Consider the following 23151-nt stretch of genomic DNA (forward strand, 5'->3'; position numbering starts at 1 on the left):
TGGCAGTGAATTCATAGATTCATGACTCTCTGGCTGAAGAAATCTCTCCTTATCTTCATTTTAAAGGATCTTCCCTAAACTCTAAGTCTATGCCCTCAGCTCCAAGTTATTCCTACCAATGGAAATATCTTCCCAGCATCTACTTTGACCAGGCCGTTCAGTATGCTGTACGTTTCAGTTAGATGCCCCATCGTCCTCCTTAACTCCATCCAGCATAAACCTACAGTCCTCAAACGTTCATTATATGTTAAACATTTTCATTCCTGGGACCATTCTTGTTGATTCTCCTGCTCCTCAGATGCTTCCTGGCCTGCTGAGCTTTTCCAGCACCACACTTTTCAACTCTGGTCCCCAGCATCTGCAGTCCTCACTTCCTCCCACCATTCTTGTGAACCCCCTCTAAACACGCTGCAGAGCCAGTGCATCCTTCCCAAGCTATGAGGCCCAAAACTGCACACACTACTCTAAACATAGCCTGACCAGATCCTTGCTGAAAATGTGTTGCTGGAAAAGCGCAGCAGGTCAGGCAGCATCCAAGGAACAGGAGATTCGACGTTTCGGGTATGAAGAAGGGCTTATGCCCAAAACGTCGACTCTCCTGCTCCTTGGATGCTGCCTGACCTACTGTGCTTTTCCAGCAACACATTTTCAGCTCTGATCTCCAGCATCTGCAGACCTCACTTTCTCCCTGACCAGATCCTTATAGACCCCTCAAAAGTACCCCCCTGCTTTTATAACCAAATCCTGTCAAAATAAATACCAACATTGTATTTGCTTTCCTAACTACTGACTCAACCTGCAAGTTTGCCTTGAGAGAATCCTGGACTAGAACTCCCACAGCTCTTTGCACTTCAGACTTCTGAATTTCCTCCCCATTTAGAAAATAATCCACACCTCTATTCTTACCAACGTGCATGACCTCACACTTTCCCATGTTGTATTCCATCTACCACTTCTCTGCTCACTTTCCTAACCTGTCCAAATCCTTCTGCAGCCTCCCTGCCTCCTCAATGCTGCCTTTCCCCCAGCCACTCATCGCTCTTCATCAAGTATCAAGCATACAAAAAGGTGGGCAACTCAGATCTGAATCTTAATCGTGAGACATTATGTATTTAATGATCTGAGCAGTGACACAACTTTTTCAAGTAGGGCCATTTTATGAAAAAAAATTAAAATGTACCAAACACCTAATCTAACACAGCATGAAACAAACTGGGCATATTAATGTTAGAATAAATAAAATAAAAACTGTGGATGGAGAGTTATCAGTGATCACAAACAGAAATCCATGAAGAAACTCAAAAGAAATGAAGTTAACATTTTGAGTCTAATGAACATTCTTATTGACGTTGGGCATTGGCAGAAAACATCATCTAATTACTTTGATCAACTTTGTGAAGGGATGCGTTATTCCATTCCTCAACTCTTCATAATTTCCTCTGGGTAACTACATAAAGGTGTTTGTGTAGCAACTCAGAAACTGGAGCATGAAGCCAATCTTTCTCACAAATGTTGGTAGAGGAACTGGATATCCCAAGTAATCAAATTGCTTCAGTATGGAATAAACAATGAACACCACCCAGGTATAACAAACAGCAAAATCATGGATTTCCTCTGATTCTCCTGGGTCACTGCCACTGTCCCCAGTCATCTGACCCTGGAGTCTCCTGTGAGCTATGTTGGGTAATATGTTTCTGACTGTCAATGTGTTTAACAATGGAATCACAATGAATGATGTTATTATGTAATACATTAATTCAACAGTAGTCCAGGCAATGAAGTATTGAGTGAAGTATATCATGTGTCATGCTACAAAACCATGGGCTATTTGAAAGCCAGTATCTACTTGAATACAGGAAATACCACGAAAATGGTCTTCAAAGTACTCAGTGCAGTCACTGTGCTCTGGGGGTTTGTCAACTTAAACTATGATTACTTTCACCAAAACAGGTTTGTTTTCACAACACTTCATTCCCAATTTGTCATTCTCACTAGGCCCTTGGATTTCTAAGACTTATGGGCGATTTCTGATTTCATGAAAACTGACAACCGAGTCATTATTTAGCTTACTACACAATTTCGGTTGTAGTCAACGATGTCATTTGCCTGCTAACGATTCTTTATTAAATTGCTGACATCGGTATTTTTCACCATAATTTCATCTCAACAACTACTGTCCTTTGCACTTGCACCCGTCATCATGAAGTGCTTCAAGAGGCTTGTGATGAGGCATATTAAGACCCTGCTGCCACCCTGCTCCCCCCTCCCCCCCCCCCCCCACTTGCTGGACACCCTGCAGTTTGTATATCGACCCAACTGCCATTTCTGCCACCCTCCATCTGGCCCTCACCCACCTGGAGAAGGACACTTACATCAGAGTACTGTTCATAGACCTCAGTTATGTATTTAACGCTAACATTCCTCAGTACCTGATTGGAAAGCTCGGCTTAAATGCTTCCATTTGTAACTGGATCCTGGGTTTCCTGACTGGGATACCTCAGTTGTCCGAACTGGGAACAGCATCTCCAACAGTGTCACACTGAGCATGCACCCGCAACCCCTCTGCTCAAGCCACTGTAAGCTCACCCTCTTGACACATGACTGTGTAGCGATGCACAGGTTGAATCACATCATCAAGTTCACCGAGGATATGACTGTAGTGGGTCCCATCAGCATGAATGAGTCAGCAAACAGAGAAGAGGTGCAGTGGCTCACGGTCTGGTGCAGAGCCAACGAGCTGTCTCCGAACATGGTCAAGATGAAAGAGATAGTCGTTGACTTCAGGAGGACACTGAGCAACCACTCTCCACTGGCCCTCGACAGCTCCCACGTGGAGATAGTGAAGAGCACCCAATTTCTTGGCACACACCTGTCGGGGAGTCACATCCGGACCCTCCACACCAGATCCAAAGACAACAAAACGCCCAGCAGCATCTCTACTTTCTGTGTAGGCTGAGGAACGTCCACCTGCTACCCATCCTCACCACGTTCTACAGAGGGTTCATTGAGTGTACCCTGAGTGGCTGCAGCACTGCCTGGTTAGAGAACTGCACCATCTCTGATTGTAAGACCCGATAATGGATAGTGAGGACAGCTGAGAAGATCATCGGGCTCTCTCTCCTCTCCATGACAGACATTTAAAACACACACTGCATCCAAAAGGCTAAGCGGATTGTGGAAAACCTCCTACACCCCTCACTCAAACCGTTTTCCTCCTGCCATCTGGTAGAAGACTCTGGAACACTTGGTCTCTCACGGGCAGACTGTGCAACAATTTCTTCCCCCAAGCCATCAGGCTCCTTAACATTGTATAATTGGACTCTTTGGAGGTGGGTTTTTAAGTCGGTCATCATTAATGGAGATGGAGAGGTCCAGGAAGGGGAGGGAGGTGTCAGAGATGGTCCAGGCAAATTTGGACTCTCTGCCATCTCAAATTCTTTGCATGACTTCGAATGCTAGAAAAATGTCAATTATTTATCATTCTTATATCACACTGTGACTTGCATGTTTTTGCACTTTTTATGCACTTTATGCCATTTACAATCATGTTGTTTGTGCTGTCCACGTAGCACCATTGGTCCTGGAGGAACACTGTCTCATTTTTACTGTGTCAGTTGTATGTGGTAGAAATGACAAATAAAAGGCTACTATTTCTCTCAAAACAAACTTTTATTTCTCTTAAAACACATTCAGTTTTAAGTCCCAGAATTTCTCTTTGTTGAAAGTATAAATTAGTTATGTAGGTAAAAACAATGACTGTAGATGCTGGAAACCAGGTTCTGGATTAGTGGTGCTGGAAGAGCACAGCAGTTCAGGCAGCATCCGAGGAGCAGCGAAATCGACATTTCGGGCAAAAGCCCTTCATCAGGAAGCCCTGATGAAGGCCTTTTGCCCGAAACGTCGATTTTACTGCTCCTCAGATGCTGCCTGAACTGCTGTGCTCTTCCAGCACCACTAATCCACATTAGTTCTGTGCTTTCCCCAGCATTTCTCTCATGGCTCCCTCTCTTGTTAGCTATGTGGACATTTGTGTATCTGAAAGTTCACATAGTTGAAGATTGGTGTCTTCTAATATTCACCTTTTTTAAATGTGTGTTCATTCATTTGTTTGCATATTGCTATGGACACGTTTGGGTATTTTGTTGCTTCATTGACTGTTATATTTTGCTCTAAGTATGTATAGTCCCAAGCTGCACAAAAACGGTGAAGGAAGACGCCTGGACTTCTTTTTTTTCATTCCAGGAGGAGGTAGACACAGCTTCTGTGTCTAAAGGGATCAAGGGATATGGTGGAGATCAGGATGAGAGCATTGAACTCAATAACTACTCATTATTACATTGAATGATGGAGTGGGCTCAAGGGTTAAATAGCCTCCTTCTGCTCCTATCTTCCCTGTTGCTCTCACTCAAAACAATAACTCTGCTTTCTCTCCACAACTGTTGCCAGACCTGCTGAGTTTCTCTAGCAGTTTGATTTCACCCAGCCCCCACTGTTGTGCCCAGTTCTGTGCAGAAATGAAGGGGAGGAGGTAAAATGAAACATTTCAGAGTCCCTGAAGGCTTCCTTCAAGGAATGTGACGTTGATGTCAATCATAGAATCCCCACAGTGCAAAAGAGGCCACTTGGCCCATCAGGTCTTCAGTGATCCACCAAAGAGCAACCCAACCCTACCACCGTATTGCTGTCAGCAATTTATACCATGGCTTATCCATCTTGTTTGCACATCTATGGAATGGGGGTGGAAACCATAACACTCAGAGAAAACGCATGCAGACACAGGGAGAATGTGCAAGTCCCACATAGTTGCCCAAGGTTAGACTTGAATCCGGATCCCTGGTGCTGCGAGGCAGTAGTGCTATCCACTGAGCCAGCGCTCAGGGAGTGGGAGACCCTTGTTCAGGAGAAACTTATTTGCAGGAAGCTCCTGCGCTCTATGAGCACACCTTGTGGGTAGAGGAAGGACAGTAAAGGAACCGGAGAAAGAAATGCTAGTAATTTCAAGACCAGGGACCAACTCTACCTTCCTGGAAACGCCTGCCAAACATGGTGGGAGATGTAGCTCTAGGACTGGGTCATCCACCACTCAGAGATCCACAGAATCTGACACGGACTTTCCAAGATGGTCAACCACACTTGTCAATGAGTGATTACCAATGATGATGGTAAACTGGAACCACTATTGCAATCTAACATGATCCCTAATACAAGCGGGATTCATGACATAGGAAACCCACAGCTCATTCATTGTTTAGATTACTTACAGTGTCGAAACAGGCCCTTCAGCCCAACAAGTCCACACCGACCCACCCATACCCCTACCCCTACCCCTACCCCTACCCCTACCCCTACATTTACCCCATTACCTAATGGGCAATTTAGCATGGCCAATTCACCTGACCCGCACATCTTTGGACTGTGGGAGGAAACCGGAGCACCCGGAGGAAACCCACGCAGACACGGGGAGAACGTACAAACTCCACACAGTCAGTCGCCTGAGTCGGGAATTGAACCCAGGTCTCAGGCGCTGTGAGGCAGTAGTGCTAACCACTGTGCCACCGTGACGCCCACTATTTAGTATGTTATTTAGTATGTTTCAGTTATTGTACTTTGTGGAAAAGATTGACTCTGGTTCAGGTCATTTATCAGTTGGGATATGGGACATAAGCAAGATCCAGTGCTGGAAAACACTCAGTATCTCATTTCCGTATGAGTTGAGACATTGCTTTCAGCGGATATCTCACCCCGTTGATGAGCTGTTCTCTAAATTTCCTCTGGGTCACCGCATAAATACACGTGTTTGTGCAGCAGCTCAACAGGAGGAGCATGTGACTGGTTTGATCAAGGATGTACATAGGGTCACGGAAACCACGCGAATAATAATGGTGCGTGACACGGATCAGTAAGAAGTAGATGACATAGGAAACCCACAGCAGGATGAAGTTTCCAGATATGGCAAAGAGTAAGATGACAGACCTTTTCCGGTTCTCCACCTCAGGATCATTTCGATTCTGAAGATCCCGATTGGTCCGTAATCTCTGACGGACCTTACTGGATGCTAAAATGTGACTGACTGTCAGGGCATTAAGCAGCAGTATCAGAAATATTGGCAGCAGCGGTGTACAGCATCGGTGAATCCAATTATAAGCTATCCAAGCATTTGCAGTATAATAATCTCGTTTTCTATTGCAACCCCATGGCACATTGTCCTTTCTAATTATGGATTCATAAGCAAAGTACCAAGGTATGTTCTTTAAACAGAAGAAGGGACAGATCAATCCTATGATGGCATTTGCTGTTCTTTCACTGCAATATTTAGTCTTCAACTTCTGGCAACAAATGGCGACAAAACGGTCAAGAGTAAAGCCAACTGTTAGCCAGACCGAAATATCTGTGGAAGCATGATTTAGAGCAGATTGGATGGAGCACACTGGAGTAATAAACAGAAAGTTAGTTGGAAAATAAAAGGCCTTAATTCGTGTCAGGATCATGTAATTGAGGACGACCAGTAGATCAGCCACTGCCATGGCCATCAGATACCGAGTGACACATTTAGAGAGACCACACTTTCCCTGGGTGAGGATCGCAATTGTCACCAAGTTGGCTGTAAAAGAGGAATAAGGAGATGCTGAATAACAAATTAACAATGCAGCCACAGCAAGGACTTACATTCCAGAACAGTTCCATAGAAATGGAAGGCCTGACTATGGCTAACTTTGAAGAAAGGTGGAAGAATGCAAGTAGGAAAATATAACCAAGTGAACTAACATTGGCAGTACACAAAAAGATGGAATCTATTATTACAGATTTAATATTAGGCTCCTTTTAAAGGGATACTTTGAAACTCATAACCGAATTAGGCAGAATGAGCACAGGTTAATGAAAGCAAATGATATTGTGAAATCTGAGAGATTCTGAGAATGTAGATTGCACAATGGATACGATGGTTAGTTGATGACTGTCTATTCAAGCATCAAAAACAAGGTAAAGCCTCAGCTATGTTTATGTTGTAAAAATATGACTTGAGGTGTATTATTAATCAAATTGCTGTGGACTGAGAATTGATGAATGAACAGAAATTAAGAATTAACTAGATAGTTTTGATTTGATGACCTGTACTTCATGGCACACTGCAGTTCTAGCAGCTGCTGACAAACTGTGTTAATATTTGAGGTGTGCAATGTGTACAGCTTTTCCATGTTTCCTGATTATATGACGGTGAAGGTTATAACTGGAAGTGCGGAAGGGGAAGAGATAGTTCTGTGGAATACAGACAGATCTGAACAGTGGAGAAGAATATTGCAGACAGAGAAAGGTGTATTCAGTTGCAAATGTATGCACTTCCCAAAGGAAGGTTAAAGTTAGCATATTTATTGATGGATGAGAAGGTTCATTTTATTGGTGTTTGGAGGGAATTAGCTTTCTTTGCAAATCTTGGAGTCATAGAATCCCTACAATGCAGAAGGAGGCCATTAAGTCCATTGAGTCCATACTGACCCTTTGAACAGCATCCCACCCACACCCAGTCCCCTTCCATATCCTGTAACCCCATATTTACTGTGACTTTTTCACCGAGCCTACATATCCCTGAAAACTATGGACTATTTCAGTGTGGCAAATTCACCTAACCTGCACATCTTTGGACTGTGGGTGGAAACCCACACAGGCATGGGGAGAATGTGCAAACTCCACACAGATGGATCTGGAATCAAGCCCAGGTCCCTGGTAGCTGTGTGGCAGTAGTGCTAACCACTGAATCAGTGAAAGTTAATGTGGATGTGAGAGAGGCAGTGAGGAAGTCAAATTGCTCATTGATATCAGTCACAACTAGATTAAGATGGAAGGATGGGAGTGGGCAGCACGGTGGCACAGTGGTTAGCACTGCTGTCTCACAGCACCTGAGACCCGGGTTCAATTCCCGACTCTGGCGACTGACTGTGTGGAGTGTGCACGTTGTCTGCGTGGGTTTCCGCCGGGTGCTCCGGTTTCCTCCCACAGTCCAAAGATGTGCGGGTCAGGTGAATTGGCCATGCTAAATTGCTCGTAGTGTTAGGTAAGGGGTAAATGTATGGGTGGGTTGTGCTTCGGCGGGTCAGTGTGGACTTGTTGGGCCGAAGGGCTTGTTTCCACACTGTAAGTAATCTAATCTAATCCAAGATGGTGGCAACCCAGCAAGTCTGACTCTATAGTGCTCCTCCCAAGACTTAGGCAAGGTGGGCCACCTACTTCCACCACACCTACCAAATCATTTTAAATAGTTTTTGTTTAATATAATTAGTTGCTCTGTACTAAATTTAAACAGTCTAGTCTCCTGCAAAAATGACTAAAGGGAAAGGTGCCCGCAGTTCTTAGCACACAGGAACCCCTCCCCCATCCTCCCCAGCTGCAGCAGAGGCATCCGCAGCCACCCCAGAGGACCTACCTACTGTGGCGAGTCTCATGGAAGTAATTTCCAAACTTGACGTGAAGATTAACGCCTTCATCAAAGAGTCCCGGAGCAGATAGAATTCACTCTCGGCCGCGCTACAAAAGCAAGGAAATTGAGCGCTGAATCAGAGGGGCGGAGCTAAATGCCGCGACCTCCAAGACTACCACAGCATCTGCCGTGGATCAGGTCCGGGCTCTCGAACAGCGGGTCTGGACCTTAGAAAATCACATCGACGACCTTGAGAATCGAGGTCGTCGAAAAAAATATTCGTTTGCTGGGCCTTCCCGAACGGGAAGAGGAAGGCCAGCTTACAGCATTCCTCCAGCAGTGGCTTCCACAGCTGTTAAACCTGGAGGCTGGATCAGGCCAGGTACGGGTGGGATGGGCCTACCGGGTTGCTATGCGTGGGCCTGGCTTGAACCAGCGGCCCTGCCAGGTCCTGTTCTGGCTGCAGAGCTACAAGGAGAGGCAGATGCTTTTAGAAGCTCCCAGAAATCTTGGGAAAGATCCCCGAGCCATGATTGACAAAGGATCCAAGATTATGCTATTCCAGGACTTCTCCCCAGCTTTGGTCGGAAAGAGGAAGGTATTTGACGAAGCAAAGAAGAGTTTAAGGGACTTAAACATCTAGGACTCCCTGTGCTACCCAGCAACGCTACGTTTTAGCCATGAAGGGTCTGTGTACAACTTCGGATCACAGGAGAAGGCGAAGGAATTTCTGGACTCACTTAGATAAATTGTAAGAGTTAAATATAGTGGTGAATGATGTTGTTCTGCCCTCCCCCCTCCCCGTTCACCTCCCCCCCTTTTTTTTGCCTTTTATCACCTTACCGTTTAATATTATCTCCGGGGGCTGAGGAGAGGGGTTTATTTATTTGTTCTTCACTTAGCAATATTCCCCCCATTTTATATATATATATATATATATATATAAAGGCCAGGTGGGTCTAGTTAATGTCAGTGGGGGAAGGTGGTTGCCTAATGCTATTTTATCTCTGTCTTTAAGATTGGGGCTGTTTTCACCTGTTATTATGTATTACTATATTTAATTATTTGTTGAGACTGTAATTTTATAGTTATATGTGTACATACATGGTATTAACACTACCAAATATAGCTATGTGTTGGTGTGTGGGGGTGTGGGGGGAGCGGCATAGGGTACTCACTGTTAAATCTAGCTTTGTAGTATATTGGAATTTTCTTTATTCTATCGTTTGGGTCAAGGGTGGGGCACTGGTTGGGAGAGGATATGATGGGTTTTTGGAAAGGAAGTGATGCCCCCTGGGAACAAGGGGGCATCACTTATGGACATGTATAACTGTGTATACAGTCAGGGCAGTCTCCTGCCTTCGCTGAAAGAGGCGAATATCTCACTTGTTCTCAAAAAAGGAAAGGACCCAGAAGATTGTGCGTCATACAGACCAATATCCTTGCTAAATGTAGATTTTAAAATCCTTTCTAAAACTTTAGCATTGAGGCTAGAAAGGGTATTGCCACATACATAAAGGAGGATCAAACGGGGTTTATTAAGGACTGTAGATCATCCAGTAATGTTAGAAGGGTTTTGAATGTGATTCAAGCCTGCCATCAGGGAAAGATACCAAGGGTAGTAGTCTCATTAGACGCGGAAAAGGCATTTGACAGGGTTGAATCTGTTTTACACATTGGAAAGGTTTGGCGTTGGAAAGGTGTTTACCAAATGGGTCTCAACACTGTATAGTGATCCCAAAGCAGTTGTGATTACTAACGGACTAGGCTTGGATAGCTTCAGTGTGGGTAGGGGCTGCCGTCAGGGATGTCCTCTCTCACCATTGCTATTTACGCTAATAATTGAACCATTAGCAGAAGCTATATGGGCTGACCCTAACATAATGGCCCCGAGGATTGGTACAGGTAAACATAAAATTACCCTTTATGCAGATGATGTTCTCCTATTCCTCAGTAATCCCCTGATGTCCGTGCCTCACTTAATCTAAGTTATTAATATATTTAGTGCATTTTCAGGCTATAAAATTAATTTTTCAAAATCGGAGGCTATGCCAACATGCCACCTGAATGTATGGGGGAATCCCTGATTTAACAAACATCTGACTTACAAATGCATGTACTTGGGAGTTGTAATTTTAATTATTCAACATTCAAACATTTCCTGTAGTTATAAACAGCTGCTTGATATAATCTTGCAGTGTGTTCCAACTTGCATATAAATCACCTTGTAAATGGACTCAGGAACCAAACCCATTTGCAAAATGGATACTGCACGTGCGAGGAAAAAGTGAGGTCTGCAGATGCTGGAGTATCAGAGTTGAAAATGTGTTGCTGGAAAAGCGCAGCAGGTCAGGCAGCATCCAAGGAGCAGGAAATTTGACGTTTCGGGCCCGAGTTGATTTCCTGATGAAGGGCTTACGCTCCATTCAAATTCTGGAGATCCAGGAGTATCTCCTGTTTAGGGGATCTGTTTAAGGAAGGGGCCCTGATGTCTTTTGAACAGCTGCATCAGAAATTTGGATTACCTAACGGTGATCTCTTTCAAATTCAAAGATTACATACAGAAGAAGACGACGTTATTAGATAGTCTTTATAAATCAGATAGAGAATGTAGAGTGCTACGGCCAATGGGGGTATCTTCCGTCAGTACTATTTATCATTTACTACATGATGAAGTATCGGGAGATATGGACAATCTGCTTAAAACTTGGGATCAGGATTTGGGACTAGAAATCTCCATAGAAATGTGGAATGACATTTGGGAAAATGCCAGAAAAATCTCCATCTGCAATAGAACCCAGACCATTCAATTGAAGGTACTTCACAGGGCCCATATAGGACCAGACCGATTGGCAACATTTAAGGCAGGAGCATCTCCAGTGTGTCCCAAATGTAAAACAGAGATGGGCACTCTTGTACACTGCTTATGGACTTGTCATAAGATCCGTAAGTATTGGATAAAGTAGCAAATGCACTGACAGAAATCTTGGGAACGGAAATTAGAGTGGATCCAGTATCTCTCCTTTTGGGCTTTTCGAACTTTCCCTCCCTGGATATGCAGGGGAAGAGATTATTTTCCATTCTCTCTTTCTGTGCAATATTTTGGTGAACTGGGTGGCTGAGGGCCCCCCCGGACTTTCGAATTGGCGCAGATTAATCATGGAATATATTCCCCTTGACTTCCTTACAAACATGGTGCACCAAAAAAAACCCCAAATTATTCTATAAAATATGGCGGCCCTTCTTGAATTACACAGATACAGATATTTCGGCCATCCTAACAAGGGCTTTTATTTAATTGAGATGGCGACCCTGGCTGGTCCGGGACCCCTTGGGAGAGGAATCCCGCACGAATATGGGTTTTGTTACGATCTGATGTTAACCCATTCCGAGCATGTATTTTACTCCTCTATTTCTGTGTTATCTATCGTTTTTTTTCTTTTCTTGAGTAATGTAAGAGGTTTAAGCGTACACTCTGGTTAGTTGGAGGTTAGATTAGTAGTTAGTTAAGTTTTGTCTTTTATTTCAGTATCTCTTCTTTAGTTTGATAGATTTTGGCTATTATTTATTGAAGATTTAATTGTATATCAATGTTTATACTTGGGTTTTTTTTATTTATAAACTTGTAAATTTTCAATAAAAATATCTACAAAAAAGGAGATGGATGAACAAGAAGATCGTAAGGAAATTGTAGCAAGCCCCAATCTTAAACCAAAAAGGAATGAAAATGCTGACTTGCGTGTGTATTTTTTATAATTAATAACATCTTGGTTAGATCACAGACAGACATACTTTCCTCCAAAGGGAATGAAATGATGTAACAACAGATTAGTTCCTGAGGTACCCAGAGTGTTAGATCTCTGACAAATTTTGTAAAAACCCAACTGTTTCACCAACATCCTTTAAGGAAGGATAGCTGCCATTCTTATCCAGTCTGGGCAATGTATAACTCCAGACCCACAACTACGGGCTGACTGTAAACTGCCCTGTAGACAATAAATGCTGACCTATAGTTCTTACGGCTAAAGATTTTAGGGAGAAAACAGGAACAGGACCCTGAGTTGGATGAGCAGCCATGATCATATTGAACGGCAGAGCAGACTCAAAGGGCTGAATGGCTTGCTCATCCTCTGATTTCCTCTGTTTCTGTGTTTAGTCAGTGACGTCCTCACTCCCCAAATGAATGAAACAGATTCTAATCAGAAAGGCACAGAGGGGTGGTGGGGTTTGGGTTAGCCCAGCGGCTGACAAAGCTGCTTTGTAACATGGCCCAATGCCAACAGCATTTGCTGCCGTTTCCCTCTCAACCTCAACTGAGGAATAGTAGCCCTTGGGTTAAATTGCAAGCCTGATCGAAGATGTAACTTTCCCTGTATATTAATTGCAAAGATTAATTGGGGTAACTGTGTCAAAGAACACAGAAAGTTTACAGCCTAGAAACAGGCTAATCCAAATCTACTGTCTAAACCTGTCGCCCAGTTCCTAAGCACCTGTATCCCTCTGCTCCCCACCTACTCATGCATCTGTCCAGACGTATCTTAAATGAATCTCCCGTGCCTGCCTCTACCACCTCTGCTGGCAACGCGTTCCAGACACCCACCACCCTCTGTGTGAAGTACTTGCCGCGTGTATCCCCCTTAAACTTTTCACCTCTCACTTTGAAAGCGTGACCTCTCGTTACTGAATCCCTCACCCTGGGAAAAAAGCTTATCTCCATCCACCCTGTCTATACCCTTCATGGTTTTGCAAACCTCAGTCAAGTCCCCCCTCAATCTCCTTTTTTTCTAATGAACACAAACCAAACCTACTCAACCTCTCTTCATAGCTAGCACCTTCCATACCGGGCAACGCCCTCGTAAACCTTCTCTGCACCCTCTCCAAAGCGTCCATATCCTTTTGGTAATGTGGCGACCAGAACTGTACACAGTATTCCAAATGCGGCCGAACCAATGTCCTGTGCAATTTTAACATATCTTTGACAGAGATTACAACACGCTCAAAGACATAGTAACATGGAAGACAATAAACATTTACTTTCATTCTTAAAGGATGAAAGGAAATACTCGAACAGCAACTTGGATAAGAGCAGCAACATAGTTCATACTGGAACAAACCTACCGGGGATTCCAATGGCTGCAATAATGGGATAGCAAATCATTACTGTCTGCACAATGGCTGGTAATTCCACAAAAGGATACTCTGTGAAAGGCACTCTCATTTTGTCAAAGTCAGTGACACTTGACAAGAAACTCCAACTAACTCAGGGCGATGACGAATGCCGAGTGAGCCTTCATTTCTAACTGAGAGAAAGCTCCCATGGGATCACAGTACAGGTGGAGCAGTAATATTCCTTCCATCATTCCATTCTCCATTATGCACAATTTCCTCATGGAGACAGAAGTGTCGCAACAGATTAGGATTATGATTTGTCACACTTATTTCTCACTTCTGGCGCTGCACTGATTGAAGGGTTGGCACGTTTTTCACAAAATTAAATTCAAACGTTTATAGCATTTTAATGTGAGGACAAGCTTGCATTTGGATTGGAACAAAACACATTCGGAACTCCAAAATTATTTGAGCTTTGGGGGTGGGGAATAACACTTGACTTGCCAGGCACCGAGGGACTTTGGACATTACCTTCCAAACACATAACCACTTCCATCAAGAAAGGACGAGGGCACCAGATACATGGGAACTCCACTCCCTTCAAGTTCCTCTCCAATCTATTCACCATCCTGACTTGGAAATGTGTCACTCCTGCATCAATGTCGCTGGCCGACATCCTAGAGTTCCCTCCCTGTCGGTATTGTATGCCCCTACATCACACAGACTGCAGCAATTCAGTAAGACAGCTCACCACCGCCTTCTCAAGGGGCAACTAGGGACAGACAATAAATGCCGGCCTGGCCATCAACACCCATATACCATGAATTAATCAAACAAAGGTAGTAAATTGTGTTTATTGAGATGGAATTGGAATAACTTCCTTTTCAGTGCAATAAAGAAGTCGTCAAACGCTACAACAAGATGAAAAAAATGTACCTTTCTGTTCCAAAGGGTCAGCAGCAGATATCGGGACTTGTAAAACACACAGGGAGGTTCTAACATTCATTGGAACACAATATCTGTGGAAACCCATGTCCCTCAGGATTCTGTGGCCTCCAGAAAGGATTCAAGTCATTTGACAGCATTTTGAAACAATTGTTGTTATCCAATCTCCTAAGTTTTACTTTTGTATTTTCGATGATATCAGTGAAGTGCTGGCCAAGGGGGGAAAAAAAAATTGGGGGAGGGATTAAGATCATTCAAATGCCTCAAAAAAGCATCTTTAATCAGTTAGATTACACTCATGGTATCTTGCAATCACTTCCCTCTGTTGTTCTATGTTGTTGTTATCATGATACCAAACCAGAGTCTATTGATATAAAAAGAGCAAAAGCTGCAGAAACTGGACATCGAGAGAGGTACAGTATTGGATAAAGAGAAAAAGAGAGACTTATGGCCGATACTGATGGAACAAAACAGCAGAATCTCTAGAGGAATATAGAGTGTCCGAGGGGAAACTTAAGTAGGAAGTTAGGAGAGCATAAAGGATACTAGGTTAAAAAAAAAGAAAATTCTAACATATTTTGCAATTATATTTAGCATAAAGGGGTAAGGATGGAAAGGATAAGGTCTGTTAAGGACTATGCTGGTACTTTGTGCATTGAGTCAGATGATGGAAGTCGGATTATAAACGAATACTTTGTGTCAGTGTTCACAAGTGAGTGTAATTGTGGGGAAGTCAGGAAGAAGAGCTGAAACATATTGAAGAAATTAGCATATGCAGCTAGGAGGCTGTGAGTGGTCTTGCTGATTTAAATATAGATACAGCTATCGAGCAGAATGGAATGTACTGCAGATTGTTGATTGAGGTAATGGAGGGAAGAGCAGGCCAATAATTTTCAAATCCTCTCTGGGTGCAGAAGGGATGCCAGATGTCTGGAGGACAATTGATGTGGGACTGTTATTCAAGAAAGAAGCAAGAGATAAACCAGGAAACGACAGGCCAGTCAATTTAGCCTCAGTGATGGGGAAACTAATGGGAGCAATTCTGAGGATCAGAATTTATCTGCACTTGGATAGATAGGGATTAATCAAAAAGAGTCAGTATGGTTTTCTTAAGGGGGGGGTTCATTGCTGGCAAACTGGATGGAATATTTCAGAAGAGACAAGCTATACAGTTAAAGGCAATGCTTTTGATATGAACTATTTGGACTTCAGCAAAGTCTTTGTTATGTGTCAGTATGAGAGGTTGATTAGATTAGACTTAGATTAGACTTACAGTGTGGAAACAGGCCCTTCCGCCCAACAAGTCCACACCGACCCGCCGAAGCACAACCCACCCATACCCGTACATTTACCCCTTACCTATCACTACGGGCAATTTAGCTTGGCCAATTCACCTGACCCGCACATCTTTGGACTGTGGGAGGAAACCGGAGCACCCGGAGGAAACCCACGCAGACACGGGGAGAACGTGCAAACTCCACACAGTCAGTCGCCTGAGTCGGGAATTGAACCCGGGTCTACAGGCGCTGTGAGGCAGCAGTGCTAACCACTGTGCCACCGTTGATAGCAAAGGGTAAGAGATCAGGGGTTCCAAGGAAATTTGGCAAATGGGATCCATAATTTACTGGGTGGCAGGAAGCAGAGGGTGATGGTTGAGGGGCGTTTCTGTGACTGGAAGTCTGTGTCCAATGGGATCCAACAGGGGGCATTGTTGGGGCCCCTTACTGTTTGTGATTTATATGAATGATTGAGATTTAAATGTAGGAGGGTTGGTCAGTAAGTTCCTGGAGGATATGAAAAGTGGTGGAGTTGTGGAGTGAGGACGCTAGCCATAGATTACAGGAAGGTATAGATGGGCTGGCCAGATGGGTTCTTAAGTGGCAAATGGATTTCAATCCGGGTGAGGGGGAGGTGATGCACTTGTGCTGGACAAACAAGGCAAGGGAATACATGACGAACGATAGGACCGTGGGAAGCACTGAGGACCTCAGGGACAACGGTGTGCGTGTATTCTGGTTATCTTAAGGTATCAGGTAAGGTTAAGGAGGCATATGGGACATTTGTCTTTATTAGTCAAGGCAAAGAGATTAAAAGCAAGCAGATAATTCTGGAATTGTGTACAACATTGGGTAGACCACACGGAGAGTGTAGTGTGCAGTTCTAGAATCCACATTGTAGGAGGGGGATTTGCAGAGGAGATTTACCAGAATGTTGACTGGGCTGGAGAGTTTCAGTGATGAAGAGAGATTGGACAGATGGAGGTTGGTTTCCATAGAATGGAGCAGATTGAGGGGGCCATGCTTAAGATGTGTCACATCATGAAGGGTGTAGACAGCGTAGACAGGAAGGAACCTTTCCCCTTGATGGAGGAATCAATAACTCATACAGATTTATAATAAGGCGCAGAAGGTTGATGTGAGAAAAAACATTTTCACTCAGAGGGTGAAAGGGAACTTACTGTTTGTAAGGATGGGCGATGTAGGGATCCAAATAACATTGAAGAGATATTTTCATGTGTGTTAGTAATGCCAAGACTTACAAGGCTCAAGTCCTGGAAAATGGGATTAGGATAGTTCAGTGGTTGTCATCACGATCAGATGAAGGGCTTTTTTCTGTGTTGTGCTGTGTTTCTGTGACTTCACCAAACAAGGTTCCTCTCTCCATTGCCTTGAATATTCACGAGACTTGTACAACATGTACATGTACAAGGAGTGTTGAACTCTCCTTCTTTATGGTCATTTAAGCGGGCATTGGATAGGCATTTGGAAGTTATTGGGCTAGTATAGGTTAGGTAGGATTCGGTCGGCGCAACATCGAGGGCCGAAGGGCCTGTACTGCGCTGTATCCTTCTATGTTCTATGTTCTATGTTCTATGTGCTAGGCAGGAGGAAATGGCGAGCATTTGTTGTATTAGAGTGTCGCTGGGATTTGGTGAAACTCGGAGTTAGATGAAGAGGGGAGGAGGTGATCAGTCTCTCAATTTTCTCTCACTTCTGCTCTTTAACGTCACACTGAGGTCCTCAGAGAATTTGGGGGCTTGAGGAGAAAGAGAGACCTTAAGGGGCTCTGACAGTCCAGGGTACCAGAGTTCAGAGAGAGAGAAAGAGAGTGGGAAAACTATGAATGCAATAGCCATCGCTCAATCCAGAGGGAGAGATCCTGAGGTGGCATCAGGAATAACACAGCCAAAGGGCAAAAAGAAGTTGCTGATTGGATGACTACAGACAAGAAGCAGTTGGGCTACCATTCTTATTTATAATTTGCAATGTCCTTTTCTCATAATTTATATTTTAAGGTTTATATTCTGTTTAAATGTGGCCAAGGGAAGAAGGGCCGTAAAGGGATTGATTTAATTTGACTTTCAAAGCCCTTTAATTCAAAAGGGGGGAGCCATGGCAGGAGAGCTCAAAGCCGTGCAGTGCCCCTGCTGCTCTCTGAGGGAAGTCGGACTCCGTTCCGGTGCCTGGGATCAACATGTGTGCAGGATGCTTCTCCATAGCCATAGCTCCTGGAATCCCGGGATTCAGAGCTGGAGCGGCGGCTGGGCACACTGTGGAGCAAAGCTGAGGGAGTCATGGGTAGCATGTACAGGGAGGTAGGCACACTGCAGGCTGAGAGTCCATCAGCAGAAAGCGATTGAGTGCCCACCACTAAGAGGACTAGGCAGGCAGCGCGGCAACACCATGTGGTTATTGCCCTGTAAAACAGAAACTGCACTTTAGATACTGTTGGGGGAGTAGACTCCCAGGGGAAAGCAGTGATTGGCCTGGTGTACAGGAGAGGAGGGAGGAAATGGTGGAAATGCAATAGCTTTACTGGATTCAATCATAGAAAGAATTGATCGGTGTTTCTGTGGCTATCGATGAGAGTCCAGGAGGGTATGTCTGAGTTTGATTTGAGTCTGAGTTTGATTGATTATTGTCACATGGACTGAGATACAGTGAAAAACGTTGCTTTGCCTGCTCTCCAGACAGATTAAAGTGCATCAGGGTAGCAGGACAGAGTGTAGAATACAGTGTTACAGCCACAGAGAAGGTGCAGAGATGGAGACCAGAATTAACACTTTGAATTGACGTTCAAGAATCTGATGACAGCAGGGATGAAGCTGTTCTTGAATCAAACTTTGATATCTTCTGCCTGATGGAAGAGGATGGAAGAGAGTATAACTTGGGTGGGAGTGAGTCTTTGATTATGTTTTGGAGGCGCTGGTGTTGGACTGGGGTGGACAAGGTCAAAAATCACACAATACAAGGTTATAGTCCAACAGGTTTATTTGGAAGCACTAGCTTTCGGAGCGCTGCTCCTTCATCAGGTGGTTGTGGAGCAGAATCATAAGACACACTTTCTGTCCTCTGTTGTACCCGGTGTGGTCTCCTCCACATCGGGGAGACTGGACACCTCCTTGTGGATCGTTTCAGGGAACATCTCTGGGACACCCGCACCCACCAACCCCACCACCCTACGGCTGAAGAATTCAACTCCCCCTCCCACTCCGTCAAGGACATGCAGGCACTGGGTGTCCTACACTGCCAAAACGTTACCACCAGTCGCCTGGAGGAGGAACACTTCATATTCCTCCGTGGGACCCTGCAACCACACGGGATCAACGTGGATTTCAGCAGCTTCCTCATTTCCACCCCCCGCCCCATCCCCCACATCCCCCAGCATTATCCCAGTCCCAAGCCTCCAAATCAGCACCGCCCTCTGGAACTGTCCACCACTCCCACCCCCCCACCCTGATCTATCACCTTCTCCCTCACCTTCATCGCTTTCCCAGCTACCTCACCCCAACCCCAACCCCCTCCCATTTATCTTTCAGCCCCAACCCACAAGCCTCATTCCTAATGAAGAGCTTATGCCCAAAAAGTCCGATTCTCCTGCTCCTCGGATGCTGCCTGACCTGCTGTGCTTTTCCAGCATCACACTCTCCACCCTGAGTTCCAGCATCTGCAGTCCCCAATTTCTCCCCAGACTTTATAGCAACAGGATTGCAGTGTCATGGAATGTAATATTCAACAAATTTAGCTTAAGTCTTTCATCTTTTAGATCAATTGTGTTAGTTTCAATTTGTTCATATGTAAATCCCAGAGCTTTTTTTGAAGGTACACTCTCAAGATAGCTTTGAACAAAAGCTATCAGTCTCAGCTCAGATAATGCATTGAAGGTGTGAAGTTAAAGTCTATGTCCCAATGTTAGGCCAGACTGACTCTATTTCTAAAGTGAGATTTACAGAATGGATTTACGCAGTTTCTGAGCAAAATACAATATAGGACAAGCCAAACAAAGACACGCACGAGAATTCCTAGAAACATGGCATTCCAACCGGAACTCTATCAACAAACACATCTAGTTAGACCCCATCTACCACCTCCTGAAAAAAAGAGAACAGGAAGTGACCTTACCACAGGAAATGACATCACCACAGGAAATGATATCACCAACCCAAAGAAACCGAAATATATAAATAGAAGGCAGGAATTATGAGTAGTGCTTCGCCTGAGGCCCACTGAAGATGTTAGCTGGTAGGATGACAAAATGTCTGGAAATGAACCTACCAGTTCAGCGAGGAAACCTACACCCAGAACCACAACCTGAGCTACGAATCTTCTCAAAACTCGCTAAAATACAATATAATTCTGCAAGAACAAATTCACCTCTCACTACAATCCTGTTGTTAGAAATTCTGTATCTTATGGTTCTACTCCACAACCACCTGATGAAGAAGAAAGCTAATGCCTCCAAATAAGCCTCTTGGACTATAACCTGGTGTTGTGTGATTTTTAACTTTGTTTATGTTTGGTTATGTCATGCTTTTCCATGACAATGGGAAATATAGATGGCGTCTATGGATGGAAGGCTGGTTTGCGTGATGGACTGGGCTGCGTTTATGACCCTCCTTCCTGGTGCTGGGTTAAGGATGTAACAGAGCAGCTACAGGATATCCTGGAGGGAGGGAGAGTGAACAGCCAGTGGGTCGTGGTGCACATCATACAAACCACATGGGGTATAAACCAGGGGGACGGTGTCAGGAAAACAGCGTTAGGAAGCAAGTTAAAAACGTGGGACCTCAAATGCCATGATCTCAGGATAACAGCCAATGCTATGTGCTAATCACAGTAGAAATAGCAGGATACATTGGATGAACAGGTGGCTGAAGATATGTGTGAGGGGCCGGTTTCAGATTCCTGGGATACTGAGACTTATTCTCGGGGAAGTGGGGCTGGATCGGTTACACCTGCGCAGGGCCTGGACTAATGCTCTTGGTGGAGTATTTCCCCATGTGACTGGGGCAAGTTTAAATTACAATGGGAGGGGCCTGGGGACCTAAACAGGGTGGTAAGGGTAAGAGAAACAAGGTACTGGAAGAAAGAACAGTGAAGTGTAATCGTGGTCAACAGGGTAAACAAAGGTGAAAGAGCCACACTATCAAGGAATCTCGGGATGATTAAACATGGTAAAAAGGCAAGTCTAAAGACTTTGTATCTGAATACACAATGCATTCAGAATAAGGTAGATTAACTGATGGAGCAAATCGACGCAAATGGATATAATCTCATAGTCATTAACTCAGCAGTTACTGAGCACCAGGTTAGAGTCCAACAGGTTGATTTGAAATCACAAGCTCTTGGAGCACCTTCGTCAGCTGATAAAGGAGCAGCGCTCCCAAAGCTTGTGATTTCACATCAACCTGTTGGACGCTAACCTGGTGTCATGTGACTTCTGACTTTGTCTGCTCCGTTCCAACACTTGCACCTCCACATCATAACCGTTGCATGGACAGAGCTCCTGGGAGATCAGACATTCAAGATTGTTTATTCTTCTGGAAAGACAGGAGGGATAGAAAAGGGGATGGGGGAAGTACTGTTAACAAGCGATGAACTGAGGACAGTTGCGAGAGATAATCTAATCTCAGGTAACAGAGTGTCCAGTTGGGCAGTGGTAAACAATAGCAAGTGAAAAATGCAGTGGTAGGAATAGTGTACAAGTCAAAGTTTTTGAGAAGATTTGTAGCTCGGGTGCTCGTTGTTGTGGTTCTGTTCGCCGAGCTGGGAGTTTCGGTTGCAAACATTTCGTCCCCTGTCTAGGTGACATCCTCAGTGCTTGGGAGCCTCCTGTGAAGCGCTTCTGTGCTGATTCCTCCGGCATTTATAGTTGTAAATTTATAGTACCGCTATAAATGCCGGAGGAATCAGCACAGAAGCACTTCACAGGAGGCTCCCAAGCACTGAGGATGTCACCTAGAAAGGGGATGAAATGTTTGCAACAAAAACTCCCAGCTCGGCAAACAGAACCACAACATAGTGTACAGATCCCAAAGGTTGTAAATCAACAAACGATAGAATCATATAAAAAGGATAGAGCAACCATAATGTGCAACTTTTAATCTTCATATTGATTTGGTTACCAAGTTGGAAAGGGTAGCTATGACAAGTGCATCGGGGATAGTTATTGAGATCAATATGTCATGGAACCAACGAGGGAGCCGGGTATTCTGTTTGTACTGGGTAATTAGGCAGGTTTAATAAATGACCATAGAGTAAAACGTCTCCGAAGAAGTAGTCATCGTAACGCAATAGAATTTAATGTTCAGTTTGAGTGTGAGAAATATGGGTCAGGAACAACCATGTTACACTTAAATAAAGGGAATTACAGTGAAACGAGGATAGAGTTAACAAGGGAAACTGGGGAGATAGATTAGCAAGAACGACCAGAAGCAAGTAATAGTAGAAATTTTAGGAGGTAATTCATGCCTCAGTACACTGGACAGAGCTAATTCCCTGGTGTAATGGTCAGCACTCTAGGCTTTCAATCCAGTGATCTACTTTTGAATCTTGGTAGAGCCTCAAGTTGCCTTGTCCAAATGGGATTTTAATTTGGGATGGACAGATTGAAATCCTGGCAGGGAGTAGTCTGTGGGTTTTGGAGTTACCCTCAGTGTCCCACAGAGAGCAGTGTTCCACAAGATGGAGACAGGATTTGGATCGGTGCTCTTAAACACAATCCAGGCAGCATGAGGAGGTAGAGAAGGTGTAACACTTCTTCAGGACCCAGGATGGGTGTAAGGGGAGCTGCAGCTAAATGGGATGGCGTGGGGGGGTGGGGGTAGCAGGTTGGGTGAAGTGGGACTAGGTAAAGACAGGTAGTGAGTATGACCTGGTTAGTCAATAGGAAGAATGAAACCAGTTGATGGCAGGGAGCAGTGGAAGGGAGGGGGAGGGAGAGGAGCTGGGAAGGGAGTCAGGAAAGGGAAGGAAGGTTATTGGAAATTGGAGAACTCAATGTTGAGTTCTCTGGGCTGTAGGATGCCCTGGTGGAAGATGAGGTGTTGTTCCTCCAACTTATAGTTTGGTTCACTGGACCAATGGAGGAGGCCAAGGATGGTCATGTTGGAAAGAGAATGGGAAAGGGGAATTAAAATGGGCAGTGATTGGAAGGTCCAGTTGGACCATGCAGGCCTGGCTGAGATGCTCAGTGAGCCATTCCCTAAGTTTATGCTCAGTCTCCCTGATGTAGAGAAGACCACATCAGGAGCAGTAAGCCAGGTTGGAGGAGAGGCAGGTGAACCTCTGTTTCACCTGGAAGGACTGTTTGGGGACCCTGGATGGAGGTGGGGGGGAGGGGTGGTTACTGGCAGGATTTGCATCTTTTCCGGTCGCAGGAGAAGGTACCTGGAGGTTCGGGGG

Source organism: Hemiscyllium ocellatum, chromosome 44, assembly GCF_020745735.1.
Source record: "Hemiscyllium ocellatum isolate sHemOce1 chromosome 44, sHemOce1.pat.X.cur, whole genome shotgun sequence".
Lineage (NCBI taxonomy): Eukaryota > Metazoa > Chordata > Chondrichthyes > Orectolobiformes > Hemiscylliidae > Hemiscyllium > Hemiscyllium ocellatum.